This window comes from Platalea leucorodia (assembly GCF_965183815.1).
Source record: "Platalea leucorodia genome assembly, chromosome: 1".
Lineage (NCBI taxonomy): Eukaryota > Metazoa > Chordata > Aves > Pelecaniformes > Threskiornithidae > Platalea > Platalea leucorodia.
In genome coordinates this window covers 105,080,351-105,100,376 of record NC_138823.1, presented here as the reverse complement: position 1 = coordinate 105,100,376, position 20,026 = coordinate 105,080,351, and the positions used below count along the sequence as shown (strand labels likewise).

Below are 20,026 nucleotides of genomic sequence, written 5' to 3'. Positions count from 1 at the left end.
GCCCAGGAAGACACATTCCAGATCTTTGTCACATGCACAAACACTATTGACTTCATTCTGCACCCAGCTATGCCCATGAAACTCAAAATGAGATTAAAAACACCAACAACCTGTAGCTGATAAAAGGGCTACAGGGCAATAAGCAAAGACAAAATACTAGAAATTGTCCTGCTTACATTTCACAGGTCACACAAATCTTTTCTGTCCATAATCTGAGGCAGCCTAGTATACAGTCACCGTCAGTAGCTGTTAACTGTTCGAGCTAACAGATCTTGCTGAGGTGCAGAGCATATTTAGGCTCACTGACATACAAAAGGAACCCTGGGTTTCCATTTCATAGGCAGAGCAAGCTCTCATCTATCCACAACAAGTGGTGGATACTTACCAAGATTGTCAGGTGATCTTGCATACCAATTTTTTTTCTTTTTTTACTCCAAAACAGTATATATGGAGCATTTTGAGAAGCAATTTGCATGAAAAAGTTTTAAGAGAAAATAAATAAAGCACTGACAAGATATATGAAAAAATCAGTTAATTACAGTAAACCAAATCTCACTCTTAATTTTATTTTCAAAATAAGGAAATTCTCTAGGTAGGCTAATTATCCTACCAAACACCTATGAGGATGCTACAAGGAAAGAGCAAAATCTAAAAGATTTTTGGTTTTTACGTTCCTCTGCTTTGCTGTGCTTGTAGTTTCTCACAGTGAATAACTGCCCATCACTGTCCAATTTTCCTGGCCTTAAAACAACATTTAATGACTTTTTAGGGTTACCACCTGGCATGTCATGCAAAGATTTGTCAGGTCCTTGATCTTTAAAATGTGGACCTTTGACTGACCTGTCTAGAGACCAGGAGCGTGTCTCAGTCTTGCGGTCTACTATTGAGGGAACTTCATTAGGTACGAGCAGCTTTTCAAAAGCCAGTAGACAATCAGCAGAGATTATGACCTCTTTCTTTTCATCCTTTGGTATTAGCTAACCAGAAATAAAGTTTCACTTTTCAGTCTGTTTCTCATTTACAACATGCAAGTCCATTATGTGTCCTGAAGCCTCTTCAGCAAACCACTCCTCTGAAATGAAACTGACATTCATTGGGTTTTGCAGTGCTTCTATGTATGATCTTCTAAATAAACATCTTGGTTCAAAGCAAGAAGAATCCCTGAGCTGTTGTTCTTTTGGACCTGACTTGCTCAAATCCATGTTGAAAGTTATGTTTTTCATGCTACTTTCCCCCCCCCCCCCCCCCCAAAGAGAAATAACACCTCATCTTTCAACATCTTAAGTTCCTTTTCAGGCTCAAAACCACTGCCTGTCATGCTGGGGCAAGTCCCTGAGCATACACAGAGATTGACATAGTCATCCTTGGTTTTCTTGCCAGGAGTCTTCCTGTGCTCTAATTCAAGTGTATTTTCAGAGGCATGAATTGAACTTGACACACCATTATTGAGGTTGCTGCGATTCTTCGTCAACGTAATTTCTATCACAGTAGAGGCAGTAACATTGCAAACAGAGCTGTCACATGAGCTGTTGCCTTCCATGGTCTGGGTCATTGCTCTGACATCAGTATTGTTACTAATCAGCTGATCAAAGAGAAGACTACTAGAGTAATTATGCAGGATACTTTCAGTTGTGGGAACAAAGACAGGATTAATTATATTCTCCCATGGGGTTCTATACAGTTGGGTCAGTTGTCAGTAAGCAGCTCTGCAATGGAAAATTCTCTCATTCACAATTCACATTTTCAAAAAATGCCACTGTAAAAATTTTTCAGGTATAACAACTCCTTCCATTCCTTGTCCACAAAACTAAATTTGCCAAATGCTTCCCTGCAGGTACTACTTGTAAGTAAAAATCTCATGGCTTCAGGCAAACTCTGGAGAGATGCTAACTGTACCACCACTTTTTCAGGGATGCACAATGGCCAGCCGTCATGGTAGAAAATGAGACCACTGTAATTAGCCTATAAGCAGGACAAAAAGCAAAAATATCAGAAAGAAAAATCTGATCTTTAATTGAGCATATTGTTCTTTCTAAAAAGCAAACAAGGTAAAATTCTGTTTCAGTTAGCATTCCCTTGTAACACTATCAAGGTGTTGCACATTACAACATGTCAGCATAGTCTAGTCAGCAGTATGTCTACAGAACAACGAAATAACATGTTTTAATACAAGACCATCCATATTCTGCTACTGTAGCTTATTGGTACAGCTTGGAAACGGAAAAGGGTAGCATTACAGAAGTCATGTAGCCTAGTGGCTAAAGGACTGGACAGGCAGTCAAAATACCTAGCTCCCTTTCTGATCTACACTACTGAACTGCAGAGTGTCTGTTCTTTTACATTTCAGTTTCCTCTTTTGTAAGTACTGATTATGGTACATAGCAAAAAAGACTAAACTTTCCCTAATGAAAGCATTACCCGCATTTGTAAAGCTCAAGAGGGATACCAATTGCAGCTTTAAAAAAATAGATACCTTCAAAAATTAGAGTCAACACCAGCCTGGATATTCTCACCAGACAACTGGGGCACAACATGGAAGACACTGCAAAAGTGCCTATCAAGAACATTCTTTACCTACAATAAGAAACCTACTTTCCAGTAGACCTTTAAAGTTTCACGGGATTCGTTCTTTCCAGAGGATGAGATAGGAGGGCTTCCTTCTGGCTGTCTCAAATATGAAAAGTCCAGGATTCACAGGACAGCCAGGATCCACCTTAGCTACAAATGGTAAGGTAGGAATGGGGGAGAGGTAGAAAAGAAGGAAGAGAAGCCAACCTAAGAAGCCTTTGGACCTAAGCCAAGGAACCCATATGAGTGTTTTTATTCATCGGTTTAAAGCACCATGAAGCTTCCAATTCAAAAGGAAGAGCTCCCCTCTTTTACAAAATTTTCTCAATCCAGAATGAAATTGTGGTTTCTCCTAAGATGGCTCCATAGCCCTGCTGAAATGTAAGAGCAACCTCTCTACTACACTACGTATTTTCTCCTTTCTTGGCTGCTAAAGGGAAAATTGTTTCTTCAACTCAGCCTTTACTCTAGATTTCCAGATGTTGCACAGGTTAGAAAGGAGATTATTACAATTTCATATTACTAAGTATTACCTTCTAAGCAGGCAAGTTAAAAACAAACAAAACAACATTAAGTCTCAAATCCAAGGGACTGACTGGAAAAACACGTGATGCTAAAATCCTGAGTATCTGAGCTTTGATTTTCTTACCATTTCTTTGCAATCAGGAAAGAAAAAAAAAAAAAAAAGAAAAAAAGGAAATTAAAAAAGGCATTTCTTACTGCTCTATTCACATGACTCTAGAACTGGAACATTGCAATGCATCAGGGGCCACAGTTGTCTCAAAAAGAGGAAAGGAATTAAAACAATTTTGTTCATCGCTGTCCCACTACCTCACTCTGTTAAAACCAAAAAAACCAACCTTTACATTTTCTAAACAGCTGGGAAGACAGTACCAAATCCAACCTTACTTGTAAAGTATCTTCCTCCAGGAAGGACTCAATGTATAGTTTAAAATCAGAAAGATAGCTTAAAAAGTTCAATTATACAAGTAGCAAGAGGTTTTGTTTTCCCCACAATATGTATGAACTAGAAATCATAATCTGATTCCAACTTAAAAAATTTGTTGAAAGGCTGGAGAATAAGTTAATCTAGTATTGGAGGGGGATAGAAGGCAGAACGACTAAGAGGACTAAGTAGACTTAAATATACGCTGTTAAAAGAGGACATATTTCTTCTGTCTCCAGACAAATATCCTGCTCCTTCAGAATGCATATATACCATTCACCAGACTGTGCTCTGTTCCCACAAAAAATGACAAGGTTTCAACAGTTTAACACCAATGAGTGTTCTCTAACTTTTCTACCAGATAGTGCAAGAATCCGGATATTACTAAGCAGGAAAGTGAAAGACATTTAAAATGGCCTCACTTTTCTGGGAACATGAAGAGAGTATGAAGAAGAAAATGCTTACAAATTAAGCAGGTGTTTGGTTTTTTTTTAATGCTTACAAATTAAGCAAATTTTACTGTAGAAGTGCTACAGTAAGAATGTATTACTGAAACTTGGAAAAAAAAAAAAAAAAAGCCATTCAAATACCAGATGATACAGGTATATCAAACCAGAAAAGTTTATCTAAGGCTTACATTTACAGGAAGCTTATGTTACAGCAGTACATTTTGTTAGTGGTTCTGTCGCTTTTACTAAAATGTATACTGTCTTTTAAAATGGCAAACCCTTGCTCCCAGAAGAACTTTCTTCTTCCATTTTCTCATCTAAAAATATTTTAAATAAACTACTGAATTTAAAGCAAACTTATGCAAATATCCAGAACGGGTTTTAATAAAAATTGTTTTCAGGTTTCTTCCAAACCGTGCTGATACTCCTGTGCACCAGACCCTGGGGACATAAAATATATATATAAAAAATAGATTTCACTTTTTTCACTATTACTGGGGGAAAGGTAATTTAAAGAACATGCTTGATAAATTGCTTTTATTAAATAGGAAATGGTTGCTCATCTAGGCATCCTTCATAATTAAATTAATTTTAAAGCATTTTCCTGCTTTACTAAAGAAACGTAATAGTAGTTTGAATGAAGAATTCATACAGAGAGAATTGAGAAGTCATTGTAAAAAGAGAATAATCATTAAAACTGTTGTTATTTCCTTCAGAAACATGAGAAAGACTCACAAAATGAGATTTCTGGTAAAACACTAATGCTAGAAAGAGGATGAGTAAAATCTTGGACTCAGAAAAGCCACTGTTCTTTCAGTCAACGCTTTCCTCATTCACTCTGGAAACATCATGTAAAATACCTCAACAGATACAAAAATACTAACAACATGATGAAAACATTTACAGCCTGTGTACATTAGAAAATTGCCAGCATATGCTAGAAGTAACAGAACATTAGTGGCTCTCGATTTATGTCAGAAGTTCTTCTATTAACAGAGTTGCATTACTCTAAGAGTTTGATTCTCTGGTGCCTTGCAGTTGTGCAGTAATCTACATCTAAACAAAGACAGGGGAGCTGTCAGGCCACTTCTGATTTTGAACGGGAGCCTTCTAACAACAAAGAGCCGTAAGACTAGGAAAGCTAGAGAAAAATATGGGAGAGGAAAGCAGACACAGGAACTGTTGTGAGATCTCTAAAGGGGTGACGCATTCTGCAGTTCCTTTTGCAATTTTCTATGCATGTAGAAAGACCTCATTACCTTCCCTGATATGAATGTTGCACATGCAAAGAGAGCAAAGTAACTGGATAATCAATCTGGTCCAAGATGTAACATATTCTGTATTTAAAAACAGTCAGCCTCTGATGCTGCTTCTTTTGGTTAACAGCAGCTTGTGACATTTTTTTTGGAAGAGGTTCATCACATTTACCACTTCCTTAGAGCACATCACAACAGTTCCTGTATCTTAAGTTTTCTATCCTCTCTCTTTTCCTTTGTGTTCTGCTTTTTTTTTTTCCTCCCTGCAGCAATTTTGTCCCTCTCTTTCCTCTCCTCAAATCCATTTTTTGATCTTTATTTTTAAACGGTTTGCTGATAGAGGGAAATGAAAAAAAGGGCTGTCCTGGTTTCAGCTGGGATAGAGTTAATTTTTGTCTTAGTAGCCGGTATGGGGCTGTGTTCTGGGTTTGGGATGAGAACAATGTCGATGATGCACTGATGCTTTGGTTCTTGCTAGGTAGTGCTAAGCTGTCTCTGAATAGGTGCTAAGTGGCGCTCACGTTGGTCAAGGACTTTTCAGCTTCCCCTGCTCTGCCGGGGGCACAAGAAGCTGGGAGGGGGCACAGCCGGGGGGGTGCTGACCCAGACTGGCCCAAAGGCTGTTCCATACCATATGACGTCATGCTCTGTATATAAGCTGGAGGAATAAGAAGGAAGGGGAGACATTGGGTATGATGGCATTTGTCTTCCCGAGTACCCGTTACGCGTGATGGAGCCCTGCTTTCCTGGGGGTGGCTGAACACCTGCCCGCTGATGGGAAACAGTGAATGAATTCCTTGTTTTGTTTTGTTTGCGTGCATGGTTTTTGCTTTGCCTATTTAACTGTTCTAATTTATTTTACTTCAATTATTAAACTGTCTTTATCTCAACCCACGAGTTTTCTCCCTTTTACCCTTCTGGTTCTCTCCCCCATCCCACCAAGGGGGGAGTGAGCGAGAGGTTGCGTGGTGCTTAGTTGCTGGCTGGGGTTAAAGCACGACAGGGCAAGTGAACTCTTTTTTCAACAAACGGGAAACAACTGCTACTTTTAGCAGCTTTTAATTATTTTACTTGGGGATGGAAAACGGGCAAGATTTAGAAAATCTGATGCATCATTTGAAAAAAAACCTTACATTTATTAATAACAGTAGGATTTGTTATCTCCATAAGCACTCTGATCTTCAACAAAAGACACGATTAGCATTTTTTCACTACAGTAATAAAACGTTTAGCCCAGGAAAAAAAAAAGGTAATACATTATTTGGAGGGGCAAAATACCTGTCCAGACCTGAGACAGAAAAGATCTCTTGGGTCTATCTCTCTGCAGCATGCCTCAGTAAACACAAATCTACTGACATAGTCTGTTCATCTTGATACCTAATGGACAACACAAAGTTTACCTTTGCCCTAGGGAAAAGATTTTCTGTTACACAACAGATGTGCTCATATTTGAAACGTCTTTGGAAACAGTGCATCACCAATTATAAAACACTAAATACAACATAACTTTTGTTCAAGCAGGTTTTATTATAAACTCATAACCCTCAGTCCAAGTTTGTTAAAGGCTGATATGTAATTCAGTCTGATACGTGCACAGAATGTAAATCCTAGTGGAAAAATAGCTCAATGGTTCTTGCCTTAATTGGAAACTAAGAAAAACAGGAAAAGACTCTCATACATTTTAATCCAGAACTGCAAAGTAAAAACCTGCATCCAACAAAGGCATGACAGACATTAGCTCACAATTCTAGTGGGAAACTGTATAATTTAAAAACAAAACAAAACAACAACCAAAAAAAAAAAAAAGAATAAACACAGCTGGTTTAAACATACTTGGAACTCTAATGATCATTTGTTAGTTTCTGATTTCAATCTTGTAAACTACTATTTCTATGTTTGATTCCAGTAGAACCCTTCTGAGAGAAACATGTAAATACAAGCAAATATGACTTTTTACCTACCAATAAACAGCAAATAAACTTCAATATGAAAAGATGACAGATGTAAAGGTTTTTACTTTCAGTTATGAATGGCAGAAAGTTTTGAACTACAGTACTGCTGCTTTTCTTTAAAATTTTAAACAAAAACAGACTTCAGAAAATGTCTCCAGTACAATACTTTTCTCCCAAATGTCTCCTAATACATTACAGGAAAGTAAGTGATAATTTACCATCTCTTTTCTGACATCGAAGAGCTTTTGTTAAACCATCTAAGTTTTGCTTATGAAATAAGAAAATTAGGGTCTTTTATGAACCACCTTTCAGAAATCTTTACCTGTTTCTTCTGTCTAATCAACATGCAATGGTGTGTTGTAGAAACACGATGAATGGCACAAATTCTGAAGTTTTTAATGTTAAACATTTATGAACAAGGCCATTAACTGCAGAATGTGAAAAACTGCTAGTTTCCTTTGCAAAATGTTTTGGATTCACACTCAAGTAAGACACTCTTAGAAGAAGTAAAGCATGTAAGGGATCAGAAATACGTGCAGAAGAGGTACCTTTTAAAATTATATCTTTTCACCCATTGCCAGCAGGGGTAGATCATTACCCTGTGATACCATTCCAAAATTTGGATTGCTGCTACTCACAGCTCCAAAGAAGAAAAGTAACTCAAACTACTACTTTCTGAAACAGAAAAATGTCAACTGCATTATTTAAATAGCTTCCAAGAGCTAATGCAACAGTGTTCTTCACAGTACCTCCCTAAGAGCTCTTCCCTGTCTCATGTTAGATATTGCTCCAATATTCTACTTCTGAACTCGGGGGTAGAAGATTCTTTTTCCAGCTGCTAATGTTAAAAAGATTATGGTGTTATTACATCAGCAACTGCAGGATATGCAGTTCACCTTCCCAGTTAAGTAACAAGATACCATAGGGAGGGTGAGGAAGGAGGAGGAGTAGACCTGAGGCAAAATGGAGAAAGGTAGGCATTTGTAACATCTGTTATTAAGGCAACAAATAACTGCTTTCTTATTATACTACAATGAAACCATCCACTCTGCAGTCACACCACCATTATTTTGAATGACAGAGAGATCTGTGACTGACCAATAAACTCCTAAAATGGAAGAAGGCTCAGAGAAGATGGGCAAGGGCAATGTGCTCATGAAGCTCAGGGAACAATGCAGACTGTGACGGACCACGGCTGTTGCAAAGCTGACTTTATCTCAGCCCAAAGGGGACCTTTGTGAGGGTGGCCTTTGTTTTAGATAAAGGGCTATCACAGTTAAGTAAGTAAATCAACTGATGATATAAATGTTTCTCCCTGAGTAAGCTAGACTAGATCAGGGGAGTAAATACATGGCTCAGTATGACATAGAGTATAAAAAACAAAATTAGCAAAAGAATTTCAAAGAGAGCAACAGGCTTGAGCTGGCTTCAACCCATGTATTCTTTCCCAGCGACTCAGGATGCCCAGCGTTGTGACAGTGAGCATATTACAGACCAATAATAGGAATCACACTGGTATTAAGATTGAACGGTGTATTACAATTGCTATATTTTGCTAAAATATATTTTGTGGTTTCGATAAATTTTGTATCACTGCTAAATCAGAAACCCCATGTAACATCAAATATCTTCAAATAACTAAATTTGATATTGAACATTATACCCTCCACATGTGGAATATCTAAAAGAACCTGGTCAGAGAGTTTTGGACACCGACAAGATTCTGTACTTTGGACAAACAACGGGTAATACGTCCTTTAGCCTCTTGTAACTGCAGCTTAAATACTGTAAATTTTCAAAGCATTTCTTGAATAGTTGTGTACCAGGGAAATTTCCAGTTCACACAATAGAGACTAAGGCAAGTTTCTCATACCTTGTCCTTCCCTTTATCAGACTTTGAATTTGATAGCACTTATTGGAATAATAGAAAACACTGCAGACTTTAAATGGAGCAGGCTGGAGTCATGGAAATTTCAGTTAGATTCAGCTGTTTCTGGTAAGGAAAAGACACTGATTTATGAAAAATTAATTCTTTCACTGCAGGGATGCCTCAAGTTAAACATAGAATAAAAATTTCTCCAATTTCAAAAAGAAAAAAGTTAATCACAAATATATTAAGGCTTGGTCTACAAACTTTTAAAAACACCTCTGTAGTTTGTCACTGCTCACACTAAAGATAGGCAGCTCACTGAAGTCCAATAAAGTCATGAGTCATGAGTCTGCAAAGCTTTTTTGACTTGTGGGTACTCTAATTATTCTCAGATAAGAAGAGCCACATAACAGATCAAGCACTAGAAGTGTTGTGCAGCAGCTCCGTAGTAATGAAAACTACTTGCATTTGCAGTTATTTTCCAGCTTCTCTAGAAAAGCAGCACAAAGGTAATAATTACAAAGACTGCTTAGTTTCCTTCTGGATACTGGAGTGGATATTTGTTACTTGTTTCCAATCGTCTATTTGATGTCGGTAAAGATTAACCTTGCTCATTTTACCCTAACAATACTATGGCATCATGAAACAGTATACATGTCTCATAACAAAGAACTCTAAAGTGAACGATAGTTTGCTTCACTAACGGTCTGTAAAGGACTGCTTAGTGTTGCCAAAGTTAAGTGAACTTAGGGGAAAGATAATTCCAGTGGGGGAGATCGACCACCGACTCAAGGACCACCCACTCAAGAAATCCACTGACCCAAAAGATTAAGGAAGTAAAGGTCTCGAGAATCATATTGAGCATACGTAGTAATTTACATGGCAGGCAAAGAATTTTAACCAATCATTCAACAAAGTGAAAATGAACATGTATTAGATGATTATATAAATAATTGTTAGTTTACATCAATGGTGTGCTGGTTTGTACCATGCGCCCGTATGTATGCGTTTACGTAATAAAGAAAAATACCTCGATTCTGTGTGTGAATTGGGCGATACACACCGGGTAACGGACCCAAGTTTTTGGGACAACATATTGGGACGAATAACTGATCAGTTCATGTCTTATAACTTCTGTGACAAATAGCTGTGACATTATTTCCCAGTACATTTTAAATTTGATCTGTAAATTCAATCTGTAATCTGTGATTTTTGTTATTGTGTTTGCAATTGGTCTTGGGTTGATCTAAGGAGGAAAGCTAACTCCCTCCATTGAAACCTTCTTTGACAATTAGGTCCACCATCAATCAACCAAATAAAAGGTGGTTTTCCTTTATACAAAATACGGAGATGATGATGGACTCATTACAAAAGCTGGAGGACTACTGCTCTTTATAGAAGGATAAAACTATCAGTCAATACATTTTCTTTCAAACAGGAGCACAGAAAGAATGTGAAAAGGATTGCAATTTTGGATACCCACTATAAGCTAGCAATATTAAACTGTTAGCTGCATCCAGATAAAGCACTCCTAAAAAGATAAGGAAACAGATAGAAGGAAAGTGAAACTGCAATAGAAGTTTATGGAATTATCTCATGATTCATGTCTTTAGAAGTCTTATCAGGCTCAGAAAACGTTAAGAGATTAACCGGTTGTGTTACCGAAAATAGTAACCAAGAAAACTCTCCAAACCAAATGATAATTTAGAAAGCTGACATTGGTTTATTGCAGTGCAGGGTGCACGGCGGATCTCTCCTCCTAACATGCACACCGAACAGGACTTCCGCGATACATTTATACACAAGAACTGCAAAGCTCGTTCTCTTTATGATGATTGGTTAGTAATTTGCATGATGAGATTACGGACAAGTTCCTAAAGCCTCAACCATCCGGAAACTGGCTTTAGGCAGACATGTAACTATCCCTTCCAACATGTAATCATTCCTCCCTCCTCATCTCATTGTTTCGGTTCTTCCTTATCACATCCTGCTTTCAGTCTGTCAGGCTTTATAACCCAGGAGATACTACTATTGAGACCTTTGACATGCAGACTCCTTTGTCTTACAAAGTTTACACCTTACAAACTTTACACAAAAGGACAAAAAGGGGCCTGATCATCTACTAAATTGTTTAAGTCTTTGGTATCAATTGGGCACAGAATCCACAGAATTGGGTAAAGAACTAACCAAGTGGACTGATGAGCAAAAAAATGACAGAGACCATTGCTTACATACAGTTTCAAAAGAAACAAACAAACAAAAAATTTTAATTACCTAAGAGGTGAGAAATTCTGAATGACAATGATATATCCAAATATTCATTTTTGTTAAGTGTCATCTGGATTCTAACAGACACTGTTAAATCCCAAACACGTGCCAGTGCAGGCTCAGCATCATCTTGGGAGGTGTGGTTTTCACAGACTGCCATTCAGACTGAGTCCAAAACCATCCATGTTTTGATGAGAAAATATAACACGGAGAGGCAAAGATTTATATTTATGTCACTTGTATTTGGGGAATCAGAATAGGCAGCACTGCTTTAGATTCTAAACAGTTTTGGAAAAGTTCAGAGAGTTAAAACTAGAGAAATGAGGAACATGGATTTATGGCATGTCAGCTGCTTCACATTAACAACCTGTGTACACAATAGTAAAAAATGACCTGTGCACACAACATTAAGGTAACTACCGAATACTTTGCATTTAATGTGGAATATGATGCTTTACACAAGCTGCTGAGTTGGAGTAACTGAAAAAACTGTAGATTTACACCTCAGCTTCGCTTTGCAGTAGTTTGATAAAATGTTGTACAGTGGGGTAACCATGGAGGCCCCAATGAGATGTTAATACCGCTTTGTTACCAGAGTATGGCAGAAACATAAGAATAGTTATTAAGTATGTTACAGGCTTTCATGAAAAATAATCATCATACTGCAATAGCAAAAAATGGCTTAGCCTTAATCCACAGCTTTAAGATTCTGTATCTACCCTGGGGAGACCTGAATTAGTTAAAACTGACCAGGAATCACTTACTGCCAAAAGATGCTTACAAATTAGCATCCTTACCCCTCAAGGATACAGGTTACTTTCTCCACATGTAAATATGAAGCTCACAAACAGACATGAACATAACATAGCACTGAATCTAAACCAGTAAAGTCCTGAAGTGAGTTTTTCAAGAAATTGTTTGTGGGGTCTCATGGAGTCGGTTCTAAAAGGAAATCGTGTGACCTTTGCTCTTTTGTTTCTGGCTTCAGTGGAAACAATGGTGAAGTTGAGTTCTATGGATCCATCATCAATGCAAGACTACATTTTCAAATGTAAAGACTGTCATTCTTTCTGAACAGTTTGTCAGCTTTCATCTTTGCTTCGAAATATACACAGTAATGTCAGCTTCAGAGAGTCAAGAATAAAAATGAAACGACTGAGAATTAGAAGAAAACAGTTATGCTAGGAAATAGAAGTCACTAAAGAGACCTCTTGTGTAACGAATATCAGGTGAAAAAGATCAGACATTCTCAGTGAAAATAATGACATGGTAAAATACACTATGAGTAGTACTCAAACTACTCATAATATTTATTACCATTCAAGACAGAAGGCAGCTTCCAGCCATGGTGATATCAAGACAAAAAAAATACATTTCCAGATGTAGCACTCTGTTGGGAACACAGAGGAAGCTGGACTACACTGTAAGAGTGAATGGAATCTTACGGAAACGTAGGAATGACAGGTGGCAAAGCCAGGCACTAATCACATGAAACAAGGGGCAAACCCTAAGATTTCAGTTAAGAAGGTGAGGAAAAAGACTGGTTACAAAGATGCAGACGCGAACAGCAAAACTATTTAGAAGGAAAGCTATCACACTTTCCAAAAACTGCCTCAAGCCTCCTTATCTTTTATTTTAAAAGACATGAAGCTCTGACTGACAGACAGGCAGTTTCTTCAAAGAACAGTAGAGTTCAGCCAATCTTTCCTTCAGGCAACATGTGTGTCTGCACGTAAAGCAGAATTGAAGGCTGGGTTGACTCCTCACCTACCACGTTAGACAGAAAATTTCTAGTTAGCCCCTCCCCTTAATATGCCTAAATCCATTCCTCCTGGCAAAACACCTGACCTTTTCCTACCTTTCTTAATTGTACCCAGATTATCTTTGGGGGCACTCAAAAAGGACAGAACAAGAAGGTACAAAAGTCAAAACTGCTTATGACTAACGTTTCAATCACAAGCTCTGCTGATGGCTTCAAGGAGCAGAAAGGAAAAATTCTGCTTCTGGGGGTACTCGAAGACTGTTTGGAAATGGGCTGGTACAGGAAGAAGACAGACAGAGTAACAGACAGAGTAACACCCTTAGATACACACTCTCTGGTCTGTTTGGGATTATGCAGGACTGACTCTCCCCAGATAACATCAGGAGAGCTGTTAAGTGTTGCAAATCCTGTTGAAGACATTAATGGAGGATGATGAGCCTCTAACCCTCAGAAAAAAAAACAAATCAGGTGTGCTGCCTAGGGTTGGGGGAAGGGGAAATACACAGAATTTGTTATTTCCTGTTAAGAGGAGCAAGGATGCGTCTTCTCCACAGAAATGCCTAAATTTAGCAAGTAAAGCAGCAGGATCAATGGGGTAAAGACAGCAGAATAGCAGAAAATATTTCCTGCTCTGTTGTGCTGCCTTTTTCTCCTTCCATGTCCCATTCCATCCTGAGTTTTTTCTGCAAGTCAGTGGATAGAGACTGAAGTTATCAGGGAGGAGATGGTCCATCTGGCCCTCCCTTTCCTTTCCCATTCTTAAAATGGAAACAAGCCTTTTTTTCTGCAGACTTCCAATTTTACTTCTATACATTCTTAAGGTCTTCAGCCAAGGAAACTTCCAAACAGAAAGCATATGGAGGTGAACGTGAGCTAGTGTCCACACACGTTCTGGTTTTGCAAGGGTTGGGTCTTCAGAATAACTGGCAGAGTAAAGCTGCAGGTTATGGAAGGACTTCCCATCTTTGGCTGTCTCAGGCATTTTCTCTCCAATATTTGCCCTGACAGTTTAACCTCTCCATCAGTTGTTCCAATTGCCCTGGAAGAATTAATGAACCACACTTAATTTCAGCAGCTATCTGCATGTTTTAAATATCAACTAAAAATAATTACTCAGAAGCACTCCTGTCCTGTTAAACAACCCAAATCTTCAGACCATAATCTGTGCAGCATTTTTTCTTTTGGTAAATTGTATTTTCTCCTTTTTTGCTCTCAACCTCCCGACAGCCACTGCTATCAGGTTGTAGAGAACTGCTAGTGCAAAACAACGAGATGTCTCAAACAGCCTTGGTGCTAAAACCACAACGCAGAGCGACAGTCCCTAGGACCCAGGACCGGGCAGCCCCTGGAGTGAGGTCACCCTGTGGAGAGAGGGCGACCTTGCCTCGGCCCCACCCCCCGCGGGCTGGGAACCCTCTTATTCCCCTCCCCACACACACAGGATCCCCCCCTCCCCCCATCGCCTGGGGGAGGGTCCTGGTATCACTTCTCTTGGTCGGACTGGTCGCCCCTCTTAATTCGTCTGGTATCTCTGATGTAGTTTTCCAGTTAGCAAAACCGCTAACCACTTGTGCCTTGGGAAAGGAATTTGGGAGGGAGCCACAAGATACGAAAGTGTTCGTATCGGTAACGAACCGTGAAAAACCGGCGGCTCTAACCTCGAAGAAGAGCTAACAGACCGATAAGGGGGAACATCTTGGCCCCCAAGACGGGACGGTGGCCAGAGAAGCACGAAGTTTGATCAAACCGCAGAAAGTGGGTGAAAGGTAAATGCGGCGAGGGGAGATCGCGACCACCGGCTCCATTCAGGACCTGAGAGGTTCGCCGCCCCGCAAGGAGCATGCGTGCTAATTTACACAGCAAGCGAGGCTAATTTAAATACAGTAAACAATACTGTTTGCAATGTTAATCACTAACCAAGAAGTGTAAATTTAGGCGCGTTTATACTAATCACGTAGCCCGATAAATGTGCTGTAGTTTGTATGACGGCGTGCTCGATTTGTGGAATTGCCACCGAGCGCCCTGCGCGGCATCAACACCTCCGTAAGAACCTTCACTTCTCCTCCTCGCTCTTCTCCTTCGTCCTCACCAAATACCCCTGCTGGCAGGACCAGCACTGGATCCGGGACTGGTGATTCTCTTTTCCTTCTCCTTCTTTCACTCTTCCTAAGGTGATTAAGTTGTTAAAGTTGCTAAACTGTAGTCAAGCACTGCATGGCCTACCTTGACTTCCCATAAAGCCGCATAGCTGGGGTAGATACCGTGAGAGGGTTGGCAGGTATCGAATATTTGTGCCCAATATTTGTCTCTCTAGAAGCTTTCTGTTAAAGCTGGTGTTTGCGTACGGACCTCGAGTGCTGGCCCACCTTAGTCCACAGCGAGAGGATTTGCGAACCTTAGTCGCTCCTCCCCGGTGGGACGCGACTCAGGTAAAATGCTGTTCTCAGAAATCACCCCTGGGACAAAGGGCTTAATGAATTGCAACTGGTGGATGAACTTTGCTGTATTCCCACAGCTCGCAGGATATAAAAGCAGCCTAGTAAACTTAAAGGAGACCTGTCTCAGCCTGCTTTGTTTTCAGCCGTACAAGTTAAATGAAGTGGGTTGACAGAACAGATAAATCATGGATAAGAGCAAAAAACAGATACATAGAGCTTTAACAGTATACCTGAGGTGAAGCCTCTAAATCACTAAACAATATAAAGGATATTAGAAATAGATTCCATGGCATACAAGAACACATTGGGGGAAGGGAACAATAAAATACAAGTTGATGTTGTCCCAAAAAGCAGGGTTCTTTTATCCAGTGTGCAAAAAAGCCGAATAACATACTGTCGTGGTTTAACCCCAGCTGGCAACTAAGCACCACACAGCCGCTCGCTCACTCCCCCCGGGTGGGATGGGGGAGAGAATCAGAAGAGTAAAAGTGAGAAAACTCATGGGTTGAGATAAAGACAGTTTAATAGGGAAAGCAAAAGCCGCGCGCATAAGCAAAGCAAAGCAAAGCAAGGAATTCATTCACTACTTCCCATGGGCAGGCAGGTGTTCAGCCATCCCCAGGAAAGCAGGGCTCCATCACGCGTAACGGTTACTTGGGAAGACAAACACCATCACTCCCAACATCCCCCTCTTCCTTCTCTTCCCCCAGCTTATATACTGAGCATGATGTCATATGGTATGGAACAGCCCTTTGGCCAGTCTGGGTCAGCTGTCCTGGCTGTGCCCCCTCCCAGCTTCTCATGCACCTGGCAGAGCAGGGGAAGCTGAAAAGTCCTTGACTGGTGTAAACTCTACTCAGCAAGAACCAAAACATCAGTGTGTTATCAACATTATTCTCATTCTAAATCCAAAACACAGCACTATACCAGCTGCTAAGAAGAAAATTAACTCTATCCCAGCTGAAACCAGGACACACACAGAGTCGAAATATTTGTTGTTTATTTCATGTCTGCACAGAGATGGGTGCTAGGTGGTAACTCCACAAAGCTAGCACACCTTGGTTAACATGCAGTGACATTTTATACATTGTGAGTAGCTGTTATCTGTATTTTCACAATTCCACTTATTCATCTTTGCTTCTGTTTGTTCTCATAAGCCTCGTCTCCACTTAAAGGTACAGTGTGTTTTAAATTTACAGAGCATGCTCAGTGGGTAGGGGGTCTTTGCTTGGGCCAGGGGCTTCATTGCTGGAGGTGTGGTTAGTTCACTCATAGTTAAGTGATTCTTATGGCTTTTTCAGCGGCCTTGTGTTCTCGTGCTCATCTTGGTATTTCCTTGCTAGACTGTTTTGCGGTGTCCTCCTGTTTCTTCTCTCAGGCCAGGTCTGGTTAACTGTCTACAGAGGTTGATTAACGTCCTCTGCCTTCACATCCTTTGTCTTATTTCTCGCATATCTCCAACAATGTCAGACTTGCAGCTGAACCTCAGTTTAGCAACTCAAACTGGGAAGAAGAAAAGAAAATCAAATTCTTTAAAGGTTTTTTCTAATCTCAAATATTAGAACAGCTGAAAGGGAATCTAGACAACATAAAAATGAAGTCAGTAGCTGGGAAGAAAAGACTAAAACTTCCCACACAAAAAAACCCAGAAAACAAACAGAGCTTCTTGGATTTGTTTTTCTTAACTTTCCCAGCCCACAGGATTCATTTGGCCTGCAACAGAATCTGTTTCAGGACCTGAAGGCAGCGTGGGTTCCCCAGGAAGTTTCCTTGAAAAACATCCCCTCCTGCAATAGGGTATGTCCTCCCAGGAACAAACCCAGGCAGCAACAGTTTATAAGTTACAGTCAATTCATCCTAAAGACACCCATTAACCAGAATTTAAGCTCTTGGTTTGGAAAATACAACACTCGTTTGCTTGCATGCTTTGCCCAACTGCAGTATTATACCCCACAGAAAGCATCTTGCAGGTTTGTGGGATTTTTATAGCATTTTCCTTCATTTAGTGCTTAATTAACCCAAGTTTTATTTTGGCCTTAGTTTTACATTGGTGATTGCAGTAGGATGATTTAAAATAAAACTGGGATATTTAAACTGAAGTAAGTAATAACAAAGCTACATTTTCCTAGATGTTTCCAAAGTTTTGCAGAGAACATTTTCTTTACACAGCTGCTAGTTTCTGTTGTTGGAGATGTCAACAGTTTGAAAAGAAATATTTACTAAGCTTTTAATTATTTCTTTTGTAAGTTTACAATGGGGCTTGATCACTACATTTGGAGCTGTTTGCCAGATCTAAAGATCCCTGCAGTAAAGTGATTAAATTCCACCTTATCTTTTTTAAATTCAACCTTATCTTTTTCTTTAACTCAGGGACAAAGGAGGCCTCTGCTTTGCAGGAGTGGGTACACTCACACATGCTTCTTGCTGAATAAATTGTAAGGCGCTCTTAGCTGGAACAAGGAAGTCAGTTAGGCATCTGAGATCATCTCCACCATACAGTTTTTACACTATGCTGAATAGCTGCCACAGGACAGTGGCAGCTGTGGCCTCAAAAGGTGGATACAACGCAGAGAGTGTGCTCTGAAGGTAAGTGTCAAGGGATTTAAAGTCCTGTAATAAAAGCATTAAAATAGTAATTTGACAAGTCTCCCAGAATTGCACAATGGTGTTAAAATACAGCAGCTTGGACTGGAACATAAAAATTATCTGGAACTAACTTTTACACACTGTTGTGCAACTTAGACAAGAGAAATTTCTCATGAGCTGTGACTGGATGGAATGTATAAAGACAACAAGGTGGAATAAATGCATGGAGAATTTGTGTCTCATTTTCCAAGAGGTGCATGTAACAAATCACAGTTCCGCTTGGAGATTTCAGGGAATAAAGGGAGTGGGAGGGACTGGAGGTCACAACCTGGAAGTTTCCCTTTGAGAGCCTACAGGCAGAGGCAGTGATGCATGCCACTAAACTTTTTTTTTTTTAAAGGAATGCTCACTGTGTAAGAGGGATTCCTCTACCAGAAATGGATTAAGAAGGAAAGACTTCCCTTGCTTTAGAACTTGGAACAAATCCAGAAATCACTGAAATGTTAAGAGGTCACTGTTGAGAGCAAAGAAGTGACAATGTGCTGTCTTTAGTTCTACTGCTCTTAAGAGGAGAAAAAAAAATAAAAATGTTTGTAGTTAGTATACCGCTTTGCTAAACATTCTAGTCCTCATTTCACTCTTATGTCCTTGATGTATGCATCTATAAACGGTAGACAGAAGAAGGCAGGCTCTGAAAGAAAACAAGTTGGGGAAAGGGGGGAGAGGAGTGGACAGCAGTTGAAAAGCTGCAAGTTTAAGCAGTTTAGGACGATAAAGTTATTTCAGCTCTTTGATCTGCATACAGGGGTGGGCTCAAGACACCCAAAACCAACGGGGCTTAGAAATGAAGGAAATTCAGCAGCAGAAGACAGTCACACAATAGATGTTGGCATCCCTCTAGAGAACAGAACTGGACTGGTTTGTGACCAATGCTTACTGGCAACTTTGCTAGCCCCATGAGTCATCCATCAAAATGCATTTAGCATAAAGAAAATTTGAGACAGGAGTCTGCTTTCAAGGGTGTATCCAGTCTAGGGAGCACCAGTCCTCCATCCTTTCAAACATTGCTCAGATATGTAAGGAACAGGTAAGGCTGGAATAAACCTTCCCTGGTCATCTGCATACAATACAAGCTGAATTCTGCATGAGATCATGACAGAACAAGTATCTTCACTGCATGCGGGGACACCACCACCTTAAGAAATACCTTCATTCACCTCAAATAGCCCAGAAAAGCGGTAGTATATATTCTGTCCTTCAGCCAGATGGAAATATTAGAACATCATGTATTCATACATCCTGCAGCACTGAACAAGGCTGAAAAATTGCCAAAAAAAAAAAAATGTTGTACAATACTGCTTTATTTACCTGGCTAGATCTGCACTCACTCGCTAATAATACAGGTGTTGGTAAGAAACAAGAAGCTACCTATGTCACGTCAGGAGGCCACAAAAGCACTTGATGCACAACCAAATGAATGAAAGAAAGATTGCAAGACCATGTTTTCATTTCTTCAGTTTTCAGATTTTGTCATCTGTTTCTTTAAGTAAAGTGACTGCCTCACTCTACTTGGAGGGAGACAATCATTCTTGTCCTTGGAAGTACAAAATCCACTCAAGGAGAGAGGGTTCTAGAGGCAGCAAGCATTGGTAAACACAAGTCACAAGACGGATGTGGGAATTTCTAGCTCACAACAGAGGCAGAAGCTGCAATGAAGAGTTAAGACCAGGCTGTCAGGCCTCAGAGGTTATAGAAAGAACATCTTTGGGTCTTTCTAGCACTAAGCAGAATCTGCTAACCTCTTGAATACTGAGCTAATTGTAATCAAGAATGGAAGCAATAAACCCACCTGCAATGAGAGAGTGGGCAGGAAAAGCATTATATATTTGGACTTTTTTCTTCTACTTTGTCTCACCTAGTGGTTTTGATCT

The 20,026-nt window shown here is 39.8% G+C and overlaps 1 pseudogene across 1 annotated transcript; it reads right to left on the bottom strand.

The window, feature by feature from the left end:
* Window positions 1-239: 239 nt before the first annotated feature.
* On the bottom strand, window positions 240-19,053 carry LOC309598576 (pleckstrin homology domain-containing family G member 4B-like; annotated as a pseudogene). Its single transcript has 4 exons — window positions 19,033-19,053; window positions 17,922-18,119; window positions 1,343-1,962; window positions 240-275 (listed from the first exon to the last, which is right to left on the bottom strand). The product of its transcript is annotated as a pleckstrin homology domain-containing family G member 4B-like (transcript).
* Between the last annotated feature and the right edge of the window lie 973 nt (window positions 19,054-20,026).